The sequence below is a fragment of the Lepidothrix coronata genome, unplaced genomic scaffold (assembly GCF_001604755.1).
Source record: "Lepidothrix coronata isolate B3197 unplaced genomic scaffold, Lepidothrix_coronata-1.0 Scaffold1, whole genome shotgun sequence".
Classification (NCBI taxonomy): Eukaryota; Metazoa; Chordata; class Aves; order Passeriformes; family Pipridae; genus Lepidothrix; species Lepidothrix coronata.
In genome coordinates, this window is record NW_016690181.1 from 5,810,580 (window position 1) to 5,830,249 (window position 19,670).

The window sequence follows — 19,670 nt, forward strand, 5'->3', positions numbered from 1 at the left end:
TCTTCATTACTTTTTGTGAAACACTTCAAATACTTGTCTGTATGGGGGGAGAAATTAAAAAGAAAAGTGGCAAGACAGCTTTAAAAATGACACTACCTTTCTTAGTAATTTATGATCAGAGAGTAGTTTGGATTTTTTTCCAGTGGTCTGCTTAGCTAGAGGTTGTATTTCCACATGCCCATAAGAAAGATGGTCCTTTACTTTCCTCTTGTGTTTTTTTTTTTTTCCCATGGGAATGGCACTCTATGTTCTACAAGTACAGACATAATTATATAAGGATTTTTACATTGATTGTATGGGATAGCACACAAAGACCAGGGCAACAATGAATAGAGCCACTGATGATAGAAGTTTAATAGTAAATATAAATAGATTAAAGGCAGCATGGAACAGTCTTTTTAAAAAGCTTTTCAAAGAAACCTGAGAGCTTGGCTGCAGCCTATTATACTTGAGGGCCATAACTTAGCCAGACAGCAGTAAACCATTCTCAAAAGTAACTCAACTTATGCACTGGCTTCAGAAAGAGCCACTATTTCAAAATATAAACATTAAAAGGAATTGAACCTAGATTCATGATATAAAACAATAAATAAATCTTGAGCTACTGTTCATGGTTCAGTTGTTTTCACCTTCTTATGCCTTGGAAAGTGGAAACTTGAATTTTAAAATGAGATTAAGAGCTTCCCTTGCAATCATGGGTCAGGCACGCATCGGATTGAGAAGAAACATATCATGTGCTGTTATATTGCTGAGATAGTTGTTTGAGCTGCTAGTTCTCTGAGCTGCTTTTCCCGTTCAAATGGAAAAGAGGACTAAGTGCAAGAAGCGATGGTGTTGAAATGTGCACAGAGCAAGCCACTGAGAATTGCAGAAACAAAAAGAAAGACTTTATTTTCTGAGCTGTTTTGTACACCTATTGAAGTGACAAAAGTATAGGTGCCATATTGAAAGGCTAATTCTTTTAACACTCTTTTGACAAAAAACCCCTTCTCTACCTTCGCTTTTCATGCAGCAAGCTCAGGAATGCAAACCAAATACTGTCATGGAGTTCCTTCCTTGTTTACAGCAAATTTAATGCTTCAGTTTCATCTCAGCAGATGACAGCCAAGTGCTGCAGTTACAGAGCATTCCTTCCCCAAGCAAACCACATACCACAACTCTGCTTCTAGCAAGCTGTGATGTGTAATCCTGAACATACCACCTTTAAAAGATGGTATTAAGCTTCACTATTTTGTTGCTTTTAGTTTATTATAGGACTACAAGAGGTTGATGCAACTAGTTGACAATCAGCTAAATCTTAGACGATGTTTGCCCTACACATTGCAAGCTATTGGAGCAGGGGACTGTGCTCCTCTGCCAGTGCTCCTCTGCCAGTGCCCGTAAGCAATGATATTCAGAACAAATGTCTGTCAAATCTGGAGTCTTGCTCAATGGCATGGTCACAGGCAGCACTGAAATGAAATCCCTGGAAGCCAGAATTTCTGTTTATTTCCAGCACGTTTGAAAGCTGAGTGGAAGCTTGAGTACGAGGCCTTGAGCTGGCAAATAGGACAACCATCACAGTGGTTTTGGTAGGGAAAACTTTCACAAAAGCAAATGGAGGCCTTGCAACTTAGTTCAATGTTGGATGGTAATAATAAATTATTTTGTTAATTACAGAAGTTTTTCTTAAAGAATATTAGAGCCTTAAAATTATAGATGCCTTCATGCTGCAAAGAGGATGGTCCATACCAAGCAGCACTTGGGTTAGCATCTCCATAATCATGCTGCTCCCCTTTCCCAAAGTATGTCCTTCGCATCCCCTCCCAGCAGAGCAGGCATTTTGCAGCTCCCACTGCTGACACTCCCTGAACCGAGGCGTCGCACAGCACAATCCCTCTGCCCTTTTAGCTCCGTCCATCTCGACAGTGCGGAGGAGCGCTGTGGGCTGGAGGTGTCCCTGAACACCTCCTCCCGGGCAGGCGGCTCCGCTGCCGGCGCCGTGACGGGAGGAAGGTCCCTGCAGAGGGTGCTCCAGCCCCGGCTACCTTCCTCCGCCTGGCGCTGTGAGTGTGCGTGGAAACTCACCGGTGGGAAGGAACACGTACGAGCAGGGGACTCTGCCAAGTCGGGACTGTGTTAGCAGGAGATTTAACCGGAGGGACAGTTGCCCACAGGCCTATTTTCCAGAAGTTAAGTACATGGTCCTCCATGGTTTGGTGTAAATGGGAGTGTCTGCTGCAGCAGAGTAAAACAACCATTTTCAACAGCCTCCAGCACGTGGAAGGATGCTGGTTTGGCTCTTACAATGCTGTAGATCAGAGGAAGGTTACTTCCCTAGGATGTGTAGTGGCTACTGGCAGTACTTAAGTAAAGCCCAGAAGCACCATGACCGAAACCACAACTCTCTGATGCCCATTTCTGTGCTGACTTGAGTCTTGAGGAGACTCAGGTCTAGTTCCTTGAAGGTGGCACTGGTAAAAATTCATTGCAATAATTGCAGCTTACAAATTAAAATCCAAATAGACTATTGAGAAAAAATATTTTGCATCTCTCTAATTTGGTAGATACTATAAATAAATATGAGATTTAGCCATGTTATTGGACAAATGAAAACAAATTGAAACTCTCTTAATTCTGTAGTTTCTCTGGAGCTGAGCTAATGCCCTGGACAGTAATGGTGCAGAAGAACACCCCCAGGCACTGTCTGTTCTGCATCTCATTCCCCAGACTGCCAAGGGACGCGGAGCAGCTGAAGCTAAAAAGCAGCAGTTATTTTTACATTCTTTAAAAACTGACCATTGTAGAGAAATGCCAGAAAACACCATTTCTGTTTCACAAAGAGTTTCTAATGTATAAATCTTATCAACAATATTTATTATTCACTCAATTCTCTGGCAAAACCCCTCAGCCCAGCCTCTGAACACCACAAAATGATGACTGAAACAAAGCACCTCAACCAAAACTAAGGCAGGATCTCATATGTATCAGGATCTTCCTTCCCAACTTATCAGTAGTTCTTCCATTTCTGTATGTTTCTTTGGAGATGAGTTTATATCTCACTGGCTTTCAGAACAAGCAAGACCAAACAGCCACTACAGATGCCTTCTCTTAGGCTTCTTAAAGCATTGGCAGCCACATGGGGGGTGGGAGGGTGTACAGTTGGCCTTGTTAAATTAAGATATCATTTTAATAAGCAGCTGCAGCACATGGGCATGAGAGAAGCAAAAGTTTCTGAGGGAGTCATGTCCCAACACATGCCCAAAGGGTTATTTAAAGGTACTTTACAATAAAGTCCACAGAGGGCAGTAGGACAGTCTTCAAAAATCTTTTGTAAAGTGGAGCTGGACAAGGAAAACTGCAGAAGAAAATAAGAGTTTGTCTATTCAACTCCTAGATTTGCTGAAACTGATTCTTCTTTCTTTTTTTTTTTTCCTTTTTTTTTCCCCCCAGGTGTCAGTTTTGTAATTGATTAAACAGCACATTGTGTTTTTGGTGAAAACTACTGTGGGCAGAGGGAACTACTGGAAATGCTGAGGGTTTTCCACCCTCACAGTAAGTATAACATCTACACAAATAACTAAGAAATTGTGTTTTTCACACTTTCTGTGCAAATTACTTTGATAAGAGCCAGGTCTGCTTACTTATCCAGTGCCATTATTTTAAGGTGTTCCCTGGAGCAGGAAGCGGTGTTCAAGTTGGATGTGTTTTAAGTACTGGCTAACCCTGTGACTAATAGCAAACAGAGGTAAAGTGAATCTGAGTGTCTAAATTCATTTGCTAGAGGGATGCAAGAGAAGAAATGGAACCAGATTCCTATGACCAAGCCTACTTCTGCAGTTGCAGTCCTGAACAGAACTAAACCAAAGAGAGACCAATTCTCTTCTTTAAAGATATCTAAATTCCTGTAGATTTAGCTGCCATAAGATGATTTCTGTAAGTTGTGCCTGAATAAGTGTTTATGTTACAGATGAAATAGTGGCAAATTTCAGGGCAGGAGAAGGTTGCACTTCTGCTAAACTGATGAGCACACTGCATTCAACTAGGGAGTGACAGGGTGTGAGTTTTCTTCTTCATGGTGAAGAAACAGTGGCAAGAAATCAAATCCAGTATGTCTATTAGGGCAAATAAATTTAACTTTCTATATGACACTGACATGTGTCATATAGACTGCAGAGAAAGCTCTTGCAGTACTTCATGTCCTCCACTAAGGCTTGTCAGGCACTCATGGCCAAGACAAGCAAAGGCATCTCAGCACTTGCAGATTCACATGTACATGTAAGTTCCTTGCAGGGCTGGTTGAAACCTTCCATTTCTAAACACAGAGATTTTTGTATTGCCCTAGAGAAAGAAACCCTGAGAGGCTTCACCATGAAGGACATGGTGTGGCAACTGATAAAGTGATCTCTGTTTGCAGATTCTTTATGGCCACCGACACTGGAAGAGGACAGCAAAGAAAAACCATGTTGAACAGAGTAGAGGAAAAGAAGAGCTACTGGCTCTAGCTAGGAAATGAGCACTAGAAGTTGTTTCCCTTTTGACATGCTGTTTATATTAGCCATGCATTTTTATTTGTCTGGTTTCTTTCTTTTTTGGTTATTGCCGCTTCTTGGACTGACTCTGGTCTGCGAGTTCTTTGCAAATATTTTCTCCCTCTCTGCTGCCAGAAAACAACGTGGGTCGTTTCAGAACCCACAGACACTGAACCAAGAACCCCTTGGCCCCTTTTATGGCCTTCAAACTGACAATTGCAGATCACTGAGGTAAATAAAAGAGATAAAATTCCCCAAGTAATGACACAACAAAATGAGGTATCGACCCATTTCTCTTGATGTGGCTGGTTGGACTGTGCCCTTCAGTTGCCATGAGGTTTTTTTGTCTCTCTAGTTTTATGTAAGGAATATTCAGGATCTGTTACATCTACCTTAAAACAGAAAAGCCATCTGATGTTAAAGATAGACACAGAGACCTCCCTGTTTGATCTGATAGAGTAAACAGTTGGAATTCAATTTCTATATAAAACCACAGGTGAGAATTCTTCTGTATTTTAATTTATAGTTGTGAGGAGTTTACACTGCTTCTGCCTGAAATAACTACGTGAGTTGAAACAGTGATCTTGTTTTCTGTAGTATGACTAAGAGGATACTTCTAATGTCCCCCCAAATGACCTGTTTGTTCACAATAAGTCTTTTTTAACATGGATGATGATGTTAGTGAGGGTTGGTGGTGTCAGTGTAGTTTTTTGCAATTACAGGATAATTGAAGTATTTTACACACTGAGAAACCGTGTACATAAAGACAACTTTCCCTTAAAGCTGTAATGCTGGCCTGCAACACCCACTGCTGTGACTGTCCTTGGTTTTCACAGGGCTCTACCAGTGCAAATCAATCCTGCCAGAGCTCCACAACTATTCTGCTCCAGCCTCACTGCACTGACAGCAGATCATCATCCTCATCCCGACCTTCTTTTCTGCTTTGCCAGGCCTGAGAATCACAAATGATGCCAAAACTGGTAGCCTTGTTTCTGGAGCTGAAGGCACAAAACTTACAACTGCTTGCCTTGATCAGAGAGCTACAAAGGCAACATCAACATACCCATCCAGTTCAGCTGTGCTCAGCTTCTGCTTTCCTGAACCGAGTATAATCCACAAAAAGGGATGTTTCCCTTACACATTGTCAGTGCTGTCTATCCTTTCTTAATAAGTGCTAATAAATACTCTTTTATTCTGGGTTGATTTTTGGTTTTTTTAAGCTTTTTCTTGCAGTCAGTTCATGAGAGCTGGAGACCTTTCTGTTCTCCTTCCCTCATTCTCCCCAACTCTGAATAGGAACAAGAGCTCCAGTGCTGTTGCCCTTAAAAAGTCAGTAATTTCTCCCAGTAACTTTATTGTCCTTGTGTAACTACCAGCACACTCAGGGAACAGCCTGAGATTCTGTGGGTCAACACTGGTCCTGCTGACCAGTGTGATGCCAGCTGCCTGAGCTGTACAACTGGTGCTGCATCCAGCTACATTATCATTATCTGAACTTGATGTGGCCCAAAAATAAAGTCCCATTTTTTAAATACTATTTTACTATTAAATACTATTTTATGGCAAACTTACTGAGAGAAGGCACTGTCTGACTGTGCAAGTGAGCAAATGAGAGGGAGGTTTTTGAGCTTCCTGAAATAAATTTTTAAGTAAAGCTAGCAGAAAATTTATGCTAATATTTAAATTAAAATAACCACACTGGATTGATTGTTGTCTGGAAAGGAGACACAAGCAGAAGTCAGACTAGTACAAAGTTCTGATACCTATAAGTATCTGTATCAGCCAGTGCTGCTAAGAGTCTATCTTCTCTTCAGAGTAGTGAATGGATGAAAAAAATTGGTCAGGAAAAGAAACGTGGAAGTGGTTGGGATGGAAGTCAAATCTTCCAAGACTGGAAATCCTTCCAATTTCTCACATGGCTCCAGAACCAGAACTCGAAATCCCTTTAAAGCCAGTGGCCCCCAGACCATTAAAGTGAAGCTGAGAAGAAGATCCTCTTGTTTCAACAGTTGCACAACCTGTCGTTAGTATTTGGAGACTAAAATAAGGCAGAAATAGTCAATAGAAGTGTGCAGGTGGTGCTGCTACCTCTGTTTCTAAAAACGCTGCCAAGCACCTCTTTTCTTACTGAGTGATTTCTCTTGCCCTCAGCACAGACTGGCAGGGACACCGTATGGTCTGTTCCACAGCAAGATTACCAATAGGTTGAGACTGGAAAAGAAACTTATTTGCCCAAAGGCTTGTCTAGTTTTCACAACTATACTATCTGGGTTCTCTGTTGTTTTTGTGTTATTTACATCTCTACCCATGGCAGCACTACCGTGACAATTCCTGGAAGATGTGAAGGTTTTGAAATCTCTCATAAAAGACTCCCAAGCTCCCCTAAGCAACTTATTCAGTGCTTTACCTCACTTGGCCTCAGAAGGGCTTCCTAAAGCCTAACCCTTATATCTTCTGCTACAATGTAAGTTGTAAAGGAGCATTCTTATCCTATCTACCACTGACTCAGAAAACTCTCTGCTTTCTTTCACAAGAAGCTGAGAGCTTAGTGTACAACCTTCTCAACAAATCCAAAAAATGCAGTGACTATCTTCTCTACACTTCTGATTATTTTTGTTTTTCTTGTCTCAGCTCTTTTTAACTAATCTATAGCTTTTGTGAAATATTCAATCCACAGTTAGGCATAACACTCAAGCCAAAACCCCACCAGTGCTATGCAGAGAAAGGAGGCTATTTCAGAGTCTATACTCACGTCTGTTTGTCCCAGGATAATGTTGGTCTCTTAACAGTAGCAAGGCATTTGAAACATTCATTTTGTGATCCCTTAAACCCACTAAAACCTTCCATTCCCTTGCTGTATGGATTCCCTTGCTGTCCTGCAAGCTGTCACCTACCTTGTATTGGTGCAGTGGATTATTCATTCTTATTTTGTACCTGTCCATATTTAATATTGTTTCATTTGGTCCTCCCTTTGAATTCTGACCCTGTTCTCCCATGTGCTTGCATGACTGTCAGCATGACACTGTCATGACATTTGATAAGCATTATCTCTGTTACAACTATGGAGCCATTAATAACAAGTCCCCTCATTACTCTCTCGGTGTTTGATACAAAGTTCCAAGGGCTGTTCAGTGAATAAGCCTTCCCCTTGGACTGTGCACTCATATTACATGAGTTTCACGGGGTGTGGGTCTGTAGCTGCCTTACAAGTGTCGTGGGAAGGAATATGGAAAACTTTACCCAAGTCAGAAGAAAGGACATCTTTTTCTTCCCTGATTGGTTCCTCTGTCAGAAAGAAGAGGGCAGGTGGCTCCGATAGGATTTCTTCTTGACAGGCCTGTGTGCCTATGACTTACCACCTTGTTATCTTCTATATGCTTACACACTGCTCATTTGTTCCACTTTTTCCAGGAATTGAAACTTAGGTGACTACTAACCAGTTCTTTTCACTTCTTTTTCTCCTTTCTTAAAAGAGTATCACTGCATACACTCTTTTCCTACATTTTGAGATTTCATCCATTTCCCATGATAGCTCTGGAATATTCCCTAATATTTCTGCAGCTGTCTTAACCAGTTTCCTTGGTGCTGGACTTCATCAAGTGTGCACGAAGACATGGATCTAAGTAGTGCCTGAACAATCCTAGGACTGGCTTTGTGAGTGGTACTACACAAAGCCAGCTCCAAGCTTTCAGAGGCCCATTCCCTCCAATGCTGATCCTGAGACAACCCAGTCCTCAAAGCACAACAGCCACATTCATGCAACATTGAGTTTGACACCATTATCTCTGCCAGACCTCAGTCTTCTCACTCCCTGCATTACTATGCTGTAGAAGGGTGCAGACACATCCAGGAGATTGCCACTAAACTATTTAGATCATCTGCTGGGCCTGGGTTGGATTTGGTTCAAGATGCAGCTCCTCCATCCCAGTATCTATCTGTTCTCCCTTTCCAGATAATTATTGGTGTGTTGACTAACAGTCAGTCCACTGCACTGGTCCAGTTCCAAAAAAGTTTGGCAGAGGAAAATAATTACTCCTAAAAATACAGCTGTTTGTCATCCCAGTCTTGTTTACTCTTGTAGAATAGGCAAGTGCCTCATGTGTGTTTCTGAGTGTAACACCACAGCACAGTCATACAGCTTGCTCCCACTTTACGTCTAAGAAAGAGAGGCACGGAGCAATTCAGAGGCTTGGCACAGGTCAAAAAAAAAACATGTAGGGAGAAGCACCATCATGTCTTAGAGTTCAGTGCCTCATAACAACAACAGTATCATTTATCCATATCTAGAATGCTTCAGAAATTACTATACTCATTGTCTAAAGCAAACAAAAATGCTTCTCCATACCTTACAGCTGAATCAAAACAGAGTTGGAGTAAGATACAAATAGTCTGCTCTTACCTGTGGACTTCACTGGTAGAAGAAATGGACGGACTGATTGACAGACAGTCAGTCAGATTTTGCCCTATGATCCTGGGTACAGCTACAGTTATAACTCTGGAAAAAGGCTGAGGAAGTGCTCTCTGGTGTTTGTTTGCTTTGTCAGGTGTGTTCATTAGACTCAGATTGCATCAAGGAGCTCCCAGAAAAGCACGTGTGAGAATCACACACCCTCTTACAAGGTTTTCCCAATCAGAAACCACGTCCTTGTGCCCTTGGTTAGGGTCATGTACCTTTCTTGCAGTATTTAAAGAGCAGAATGTGTCCTGGTTATAAATCATCAGGTGTATGCCTTCTGGGGTGGAAGGGAACATTCAGAATTCACAGCTATTGCTAGAAACTTCTGAAAATCTGATTATTTGGAGGCTGACAGGTGTTTTATTGCATTAAGGAAAAGAACAGAGTTTGTTTTGCAGCTTCTAGCAAATCTTTTCTTTGAAGACTCAATCTTAGTTCAGATTGTACTATGTTCAAATCACTTTAACTGTATGATGTTTACTAAGCTGTTGTTAAACAGTGATTCATTCTAGGGAATTTCTTAAAGGTTATAAAAACATTTAAGAAAATAATTCTAAATCTACAAGTGACAGGCTATTCAGCTACTTACTGTTCCAGACGTCAATAATAATCAGATGTTGGTGCCTTGAAGAATGTCAATGCTAACTATGTTTTTCAACCTCTTACTTCAGAATTGCAAAGATGAGGGTTTCTGCAGAGACCACCTCCTAACCTGAGACTGTCACAGCAAATTCCCATTCCAGAGCCTGTGGCAATACTGTGGACTCCTCTTTCCAAAGCTAATAAATCTCTGGCAAGTTGAGGCCCAGCACCTTTTGCAGGTGTGTGTCTCTCAAGCCTACTAAAAGCCAGTTCCTGCTGCTGACAAATTGAGGTCACTTTCCAAATACGCTACATGGTGGGAACAAAATAATCTCCTCTGGTTTAGTAGGTTGTTTTTTAAAAAGAGTAGGTAAATGCAGTGCCAGTGAACTGAGTATGGGTACTCATACCCTGAGTGCAGCCAGAAGGGGAATGTCGTGTTCAGTCAACAAAAGAAGCTTTTGCCGTGCAACCTGTCATCATGGCACAGCTTGAAACTGGTGGGTGACTGCAAGAGATTAAATAAATTTTTGTAGTCACTGTTTAAGTCTTCAATGCATCTGGCAAGACTTCAGAAAGGGAACTGCTTTTGTGCCATGGGAGTTGTGCAGTGGAAACTGAGCAGAGGCCAGTTCCACCAAACTCTCCCCTCCAGACTACTGGACTGTGTCCAGGACCATCACAACCCTAGCTGACAGATGGAAGGAAATGGAGATCACCAGTATTAAAGATGTGAGCTGCTTGGCTTGAATTTGAATTCAGTCTATAACCAAGACTGTAGTAGCAGCCTTCATCCTTCATAAATCAAGGACAGGTGGGAGAGAGAGGAAATGCGATCTCACCTGCAGTACTGCCAAAGACTTACAAAGAAGAGTCTTCATATCATCTTCCCAACTTCTCAGCCTTTCAGTTTGTCCTGTTATCTGACTGTACGTTCCTTGAGTATGTTCCTCACCCTTAAGAGACTTTGTTTTAATTGAAACCAAATTCGAGTCTACCCTAAAGTTAACTTACTGACCACATTTAGTTCATGTCCCTTCACCCTTTCTCCTCTGCAGTTTTGGATCCATTGTGACTGAGTAGGGTAATTATCAAGGAAGACACACATAAACTTTCCCTTTGCAATGTGTATATTATGGCCATCTTTTCTCCCTCTGCTTTCCTGTTTTTCAGTTTGACTGAAGCTGCTTTCATTCAGAAGTGACCAAAATTACAGAAAAACTCACGAAGGAAATCAGTTACATTTCAAATCAGTTATTTAGGAATGATGAAAAACTCATAGAAAAGTCCTTAAATGTTGCTGGCCCAGAGGTTATGACTCAAGCAGGCTGTTTGTCCCACAAGGGAACTTGCCTTTTTCCAATTGGAGGCAAGAAATATTTTGGCAAGCAGAGGCAGCATACATTGAAGTGTGTTCTGCCTGTGCCTAGGCTGCTTGAGTCTAAAGGATGGGATTTCATTCACTCTATCTCCATGCAAATATGCAAAAAGAGAGATATAACAGTATAGTTATGGTCAGAAAGACAGCACAAATTTCCAAACCAACTCCCCTCATTAGCATACTTTGAATTTCTTTGTCTGCAGACAGAAGAATACCTCTCTCAGAAAGTACTAGAGTCTGTTTAAGCTAATATTAATCTGCTTTAACAGTAGGAGTTAGTTTTAAACCACTCCAAATTTCATCTGCATTACCAACCTTTGATGCGCGGGCTTTGCTAAGTGGCAGTGGTCACTCAGTACTCTGGAGGCAGCGTTTTCTCTCACATGTCTCCAGGAGTGGAAGGCCTTGAAGCAGATCTGTGAGCAAGCAGGAGTCACCTTAACTGTGTTGTTTCACCAGGCACTCTGCTGTGCCCCAAGCCACTGCGGCAAGAGCAAGATCAGTGCTGTCTCTCTTCCAAACCCAGGTACAAGCCACATGCCTTTCCCACGTGGAGAATATACCAGATGCTCACAAGTGATGCTGGGGAAAAAGCACAGCTGTTGCACTGATTAAGTGGTCAAGGTCTGGCCTCTAGTCCAAAACCAATTGTAGTTATTTACAGAACAATTTGCAAGAAGGGAGAAGAAAAGAATTTTTATTTACAGCTTTCATAGATTTTTTTTTTCTCTATCAGATGCTTATCTGAAAGAAAAATATTTATATTAATAGACACAAAAATATATAATTCCCTGAGGTCTGTGTATCCTCCATTCCAATTAATAAAGTTAGCAATCAAACCAGCATCTATTTTCCACCAAAAAGTTTATTATCAATATATTGAGTTAGCAAGCATTCAAAAATCATTTAAACATGAATAAATAAACACTGATTTCCATGAAGCTCAGGCATTAAGAAAAGCAAAAGCACCCACAATGTTGATAGAAAAATCCAGACTTCAGCATGCAGTGCTAGTTCACTTCCTCTCCCATTTGCATTCAGTCAAGTTGTTGCCTTAGCTCTTCCCTCTCTCTCTCTTTCCCTCACTCTTATCCACTGGAAATATTGATTCGCATGTGACCAGGCTTCATATGTTTTCCACAAAGTGATGAACTAACAAGTACAATGCTGTGCCTGGGCTGGTGCAAAGGTACTGCACGTCTGAGTAACCAGTAGCCCTGTTTTAATACTTGCTTGTAGCCCAGAAGCAAACCAAATGGGAGCACTTGGTGTTATTGAGCGTATCTTGGGCAGAGGATGGAAGCAGGTGTGCAGTGTCTCTACTCCCTCTTCCAAACCTCTTCAAGGCCTTGTGCCAGCTGACAGGCAACTGATTAAATATGGTGTTGCCCTAACTTGATTAGAGAAGCTCTTAAAACCTTTAAAATGGGCAGGAGGCAACTGAAAGATGCAGCATGCTCCAGTCACTACCAGACAGGGCAAGCACATAAAGGCAGCTGGTCTTTGTCTGTCTCACTCATCTGGACATGAAGGATCCTCCATGCAGAGTTACTCCAGCATCACTCTGGACCTCTTTCTCCAGAATCTCATTTGTTTTCAATTTCCTCTACTGCTTTCTTGTCCAGGGTATCTGGCAGTAGAGGAGAAAGATCTGCTTTCATGAACATGTCCAGTCTGAAGGCTTGGAGCTTGATTCCAAGCACTAACACCCAGAAGCTACTCCAAACTTCTGGTACATTTTTCAGGCTTTGTGCTCTGGTTTACAGACTGTCAAAATTAGCTGCAACAATATAAGTAAGGTAGACAGTCCCAGCTATATGTTTTACTTCTCTGCTGAAGAATATCACTCCTACAGGTTGTGTTAACCTCTGGTAAACTTTTGCACCAACTTCTAAGAGAGGTTTAGAAATCTCAGAAACTTTTGCAAAATCCCTGACGCCAGATTAAGCTCTCACAGCAGTAGAGGTGATGTTTGTCTCAACAAACATATGCTCCAACTGAAACACATTTATCCATAATTCCATACTTCAAGAAAGTACTGAAATATTAAAAGAGGAACGAGAGGAAGAAACACAAAGATGATGAGCTTCAGTGAAAGAAGTTGATCCGGTGCTAGGAGGGGTCTGGGATCCTACAGGATTAAAAAGTCACTACCACACTGTCATCTTTCAGTGGTCTGGGGCTAGAAGTGAGTTGAGTATGGTGGTACTTTAACTCTGATATCAGACTTAAGTGAGTTGCTATGTTGACTATAATGGTTGATAGTTTAAGTATAGGCCTTTCTGCTCCAAGACCTTTTATAGAAATGGTGTGATACATCTTTTTCTGCACATACTAAATAATAACATTTTATTCTAAGGGATATTCAGAGTTTCTAGTGACACAGATTCATTGCTTTCTCCTAAATACTTGGCTGTGCAAGTTCATGCTGTTCAGGTCTGGAATGTCTCATGATGCAAGATGGAAATGAGACTGCCTGGAGCTGGGCCCAGCATTTCTCTGGCAACTGTGCATTAATAAAACAAAACATTTACAGACATAAATAAGAGATGAGAGATCATAGGGTAAGAGGAGGGGGGAACTCAAATCTCTCTCCCACTGTGTCCAGCTTTAACTCAAACAAAAATATTAGAGATGGGGGGGAAGGGACAGAGGAAGAGGAGAACACAATAAGCAGAAAAGAATGTGAAAAAGCTGTGTTCCAGCACAGTCTCAAACCTTCCAGGGAGACAAATGGGAATAAACAGGTAACACCATATGGCCTTTTATAGGAAATCTTCCATTCATAGTAGTTCTCTTCATTTCTGTGTGACCACATCTCACTGGTCTTTTTTCCCACCATTGTCTGATTCTGGAGTCACAGGTCACCTCTACAGTTAACTACAGCAAATGTTCTGAACACAAGTCACTTTGCATTTCAAACAATTTTGGAGAAGAAACCTAAGACAGATCCATGAAGAAAAGCCCCAGAGCTAGTAATTTACTCTAATAATAAAGTGATCTCTTTTAAACCAGCATGTTTAAGTGGAAAAGGATGCAACCTTTCATCAATGGATCAGAAAGCAGTGAACGGCATTTCTCTTTCAAACTTTTCTTTGTGATGTGGTCAATGAGATGGAAGCTGTGGTGGTTTCTGCCTGGAGCAGAGCTGCCCCTAAGAACATGCTACTAAAGAGCACCAGGTGAGAACTTGGTTGCTACAACCTCAAGAAGGAGTCAAGGAGCTGACAGATGCAAAAGAATCTTCTTTCATTTCAGAAGTGTCTTAAGATAACAATGTTTTCATGGACTTTGAGTCAATCTGTTACGTTCTTTCAGGGAATTTTAGCTTTAACTTACTTTCCGTGAAACCAAAATATCACTGTATCTAGAAATCGGGGATGTCTATGAGTTGCTCTCAGAGATGCATAAATAGGCGCTGACAACCCTTTTTCAGTTTCCCCAAAATTAGGTGATATTGGGATAGGAATGCTCATCCAGAAAATTTCAAAATAACCATTTCAGCAAAAATGCAGGAGGTGGAAATCTGACATAAGCAGTCAGTTTTGGTCTAGGAGTGTCTGAATGAGGGTGTGTATCATTTACCCCTGACATCAAGGAAAGGAAATGTTAGGAGTTTCAGAGGTTCCTAACTTACCAAGAGAACAGGGCAATGAGAGACTAGGCAAACTGCCTTTGCTGGTGCTCTAAAAACTAAATTACTCCTTACAAATGATTCCGTAAAAATATTGCTCAAATTTTATCAGCAATCAAAACCAATTGATCTTAAGGCATGCTGAAAAGATCACAAATACTGAAAAGTGTAAGGAATTAGTTAATACTGAAAATATAATGGAATTATAGGAATTATGGTAGTCTGTTTTTTGAAATAACAGTGTTCATTTTTCTTTTTCAAAAGAAGTAGCCAAAATAAAATTAAAAACTGTGAAGGAGGCACTAGAAAGATTTGGAAATCCATATAAAAACATAGAGAGGGATACAATGAAATGGTTCTGTTACAAGTGAAAGAAAGCAGGTGAACAAGGATAGGAGAAGGCAGGCATAAGCATAACCATGGAAGAGATCATTTAGGTATGCCTAATGACCTCCCTTTAAAACATAAGACCCAGAGAACACACATTTACAAGGGTCTCCAAATGTAGAACTGTCCCACCCACCCACAGAGCTTGCTACTTGCTAGTGAAATGGGTAGAGCTGAAGCAAAGCCTTTCGAGTTACAATGTGCAGAGTACAGCTGCACAGATAGCTCCACAGAAATTTAAAAAACACAGGCCTTGTCTTCAGATCTTGCTTGAGACAAAGTGTTCACAGGAATGCAAAAAAATCCAGCAGAGATTTATGGAAACAGCAGAAGTACTCTCCATAGCCAAACATGGTTGTTAACATATTGATACCCACTGTCCATTTTAATCGTGTTTTGTGCTGTCCGGTGAAGCAATGAAGGCCTGGCTCACTGATGAACCCTTCGTTTAAACCAGTGCGGCAATTCCTGTGCTAGAGTAGTGCACTCATAAGGTTCTGGTAGACATTTCATTTTCTAAACTACTTCCACTAAGGGAAATCCATCTTTTTGTTTTAGATTCCAGTGGTTTTCCTTCATTTTTCCCACTGAAAAAATAAACTCCTAATAATTCACTTGTATATTGCTCAGGAAATTACCTGTAAGCAATACCTGCTGCAGCACAGGACAACTGAGCAGCCTCCTCCCCGACTTCTCTGAAGCAGCTGAATTTCTGTGACCACAGCCTCACTTTTTTGGAAGACACACCCTCACATCAGAGAGGCTACCACTGTTCACTGCTGAATTTGAATTAACAAAAGTTTTTTTCTATTCATTGTTATTCAATGACTTCGGAATTTTCAAGAATAGAACAAATTGTAATGACCAAATTTCTGCATTCACAACAAACTAGCACCAAGAAGGGGATAATTAGTCAGATGAATTAGTCTGTGGAGAGGGAGTTAATATGGGAAGCCTGTGTTTAAGAGAGCAATCACAGAGCTCCAGAGACAGGCTCCCGGGTGGGTTTTCCAGGGATCAGAGAAATTACTGAGACAGCCAGACCAGCAAACAGCTGCTGTAACAAAAGCACAAACCAAATGCCCGACAGTATGAGCTCAAGCGAAAATACAAATGAGGATCCGATGTTGAATACATGAGGTGCTGACGTCAACAGTGTTGCACCAGGAATACTCTTGGCCCCTGCGCAAACCCAGCTTCACCAGAATTCCCCCTGCGAATTCACCATGACTCCCATCCAAACCCTATGCCTTTTGAAGATACTGGACCCCTTTTGTGTTTGTCTGTTGAGAACAATTGGGGTTGAAAGCCTGTTTTTCACTTTGCATCCCACTGTACAGAGTCTGGCATCTGTATCAATTAAAGCCAACTAGCTGAGTCTGCATTGATCCCAGCTGGTGAGCAAAACCCAGCCTGGAACCAGGCGAGGTGCTCCTGGTCTGGGGTTTCATTACAAGCTGCAGTGAAGGCAAGATCTGCTCAAGTTCACAAATGCTTTGCAAACCAGGTTATGCTTTGATCACATCTGACTGTTTTGAGAGTTAAAAATGTGCAGAGTGGAGAGATCCAGAGCTGGGTTTTTTCTCAGAGGACTTTGTATGTGAGAGCTCAAGAAATATCCAGGCAGCTAGGGCAGCCAGGATTGTCAGGAATTTCGCTCCCATTTCCATGGGTGGGCTGGGTTGTGAGTCAGGCTATGACCTGGAATTTCAGGCCACAATTTGGACAGGCACCTGAAAGTCTTGATCTCAATAAGAATGAGCAAGATGTTGCCCAAAGCCCCCTTCCAGATAAAACTCTGTTGGAGCAATAACAAAGCCCTGGATGAGGGTTTGGACTTGGCAAATTCAGCCCCATCTCTGAGACCTGCCTTGTCTGGGATACTTACTCTGGGACAACCTTTCCTCCAAGACTTTTAACTTTCTAGATCCTGGTAAATATTGTAGATGGTGGTGAACCAAGTGCAGTTTCACAGCTCTGTATCAGATACATAAAGACAATGCACACTAAGAAGAATAAATACTTTTCAAACCTACAGCAGCAACAAACACCTGACCTGAACTTCTTGTATTTTCAGAGGAGGTCTGAGCCAGTGGAGGTTCTGGCAAGAGTCAGCAGCTTTTATACCCATTCCATGTAGCATATCACACCAAATCGCAAGGGAAGTTTTCTCTGCAGAGACTCTGTTTTGACGGATCCATTGCATGTAAGGCCTTGCAAAACATCACAGTACAAACAAAGAGCAGATGGAACCTGAGTAGTCCATGAGACTTTTCCAGCTGTGAGTCTACAGGGAGCCAAAGAGGAAGCCATGACAGCTGCTGACCCCAGGGGACCCAGAGCCCCAGGCATCACCTGCAGATCCGGGAAAAGGAGCTCTGTCAGCTGTGCTCACCCTCTTCATCATCCCCTGTTTGCTTTTTGCTAAATCAGGTGGGAAAAGGTTTCCCTTTTCTAGTCTACTCTTCATGACCCAGCTTGTCTTTTGTTAACTTCTATTCTCCTTCCCTTCTCCTTCAGTCTGGATTTTACCTATGTATTTGTTGTGATTTAGGAATGGTACTCCTCAATTCAGTACCCTGTTAAGGCTCTCCCAAACCACATGCCGCTCTCTCACCTTCCCCTGACTCTCCAAATGTTCCTGTCAGGTTTTTCTGTGCATGAGGGAGGTGAACCATGTGGAAGTGTGGTCATCTTGTCTCTGTCCTGTGGTCATGTGTTTTTTCCAGGTGGGGGAGGCCAGCTACCATCTAGATTTGGTACAGTGGGTAGGGCTTGGGAAGCTTCTCCTCACTGTTGGTTTAACCCAGTTTTATCAGTATTGTTATTAGCATTTCTTCTTGGTAAAGAGTTATTTTTTCACTTACATCTGGACATATTTGGTCTCTCTCTCTGTATTGGAGAAAATCAGGAGTATTGAATCTGAGGGAGGAGACTTCTGTTGGAGTTCTCCGCCCCTCTAAATTGTCTCAAACTGAGACAAAACAGCAATGAAATAAGAAAACTAATAGTAACAGCAGAAATATTAATAAGAAAAGACAGGGTGATTCACGTGCAAAAATGCTCACCACGACCCAAAGACAATGAACAATGTCAGATACCTTCCCACCCTGCCCACCACATTTTTTCAACTGGAAACCCCACCCCTTTTCTAAGAAGCCAGAGAGTCCCTTCCCCCCTACCCCTGGCAATGACATGAGGTAGTATAAAATAACATCTGGGTCCTTATCAAAACCAGGACAGTGTTGTTACTCCCTCACAGAAAATATCAATCAGTCCATGCACATACCTTGGATGATGTGCAAGGGCAGTTCTTATTCATCACCCACGTGCCTCAGCTTAAAAACCAGCCTCATTCCATCTGAAACACAGCCTTTAAACTTAATAATTTCTACTAATAATTTCTAATAATAACAATCTGAGAGATCCTATGGGTTATATAGACTACCAGACAGAATATTCTCACAGACTGTGCAGTTTGGTAATGCAAAAGCTACAGGCCTTCCAGATACACTAGTCTCAAGGGATTCATCCTTACTCCGAAAGGATTACCTATTATAAGGATTAAAAACTACAGAAATAGGACATAAGCAAAGTGGGAAATAAAACAAAAAGATGGAGAAGGCATATTCTTGACCTACTCTATTACCTAATTTCTTTGAGAATTAGAACATTGAGGCCTCTGGTAATAATTTCCTAGTTTTTTATTATTATATGCTTTCTCAAAATATTTGAATATATGTCATCGTTTTCACCCACACTTTCAAGGGGTACAGCAATAGAAGGGTCTCCATACAAAGTGATATCACAGCCAGCATGGAAAAAATCTCTGCAGCGTGGGAAGATTGCACTGAATTAGAAAAAAAAAGTTCCTAACTGAAGAAAAGGGGGCTGAACTGCTTTTGCCATGAGAAAAGGAACAGAGAAAAAGGGATAAAGGAAGGAAAGAAAGTAGGACAGAGCTCACTAGGGAACACAATAACCAACCTGACTTGCCAGTACTCTGGCACAAGTGCAGCAGGGGTCCACAACCCGATTTGCTGTCCCTGGGGGTCTCTTGCCCTAGATCTGGCAGGGTCAAAGCCTTCCTCAACTAAACCTGAAAAAGTCAAGTCTGTGGTAGTGTGGGGGAAGCTATTCTGCAAAAGGTTTTTTTATCAGAATCTGAGAAAATGTATCATGCCCTGAAGGACAGAAGGGACAATCCAATCCTTCTGGTTAAGATCTGTGGGTGATGTTCTCTGGATATTTTTGCTCAGTTGTGTGTAGCACATTGCTGGTAAGACATTATCAAAGTGCAAATTCAGACAAGAAAAACAAACTCTAGCTAGACTCAGAACTGAGCTGTCTCTGCCATTTGGCTGAAAGACAAAACAGATATGCTCTGAAGTCTGCAAATATGGCAAAAATAAGCAGAATATTTTTTTTTTAATGCGTGTGAAAAGGACTTTACTAGAAAAAAAAAGAAACACTTGACTAAAGAAAATATAATGTAATAGAGTGGATTTGAAAGCTTCAGTACAAGACTATTTTTCAAGTGAGACTGGCCAAGATACTAAGAAATCCCGCAGAGGGACTGGATTTGTTTTAGCAGAAGAGACAAGAGGGAAAAGGAATTATCTGTGATGCTGGGAAATCACAGAATGAATTAGGTTGAAAAAGACCTCTGATGTCCAACCTTTGACCTATCACCACCTTATCAACTAGACCATGGCACTA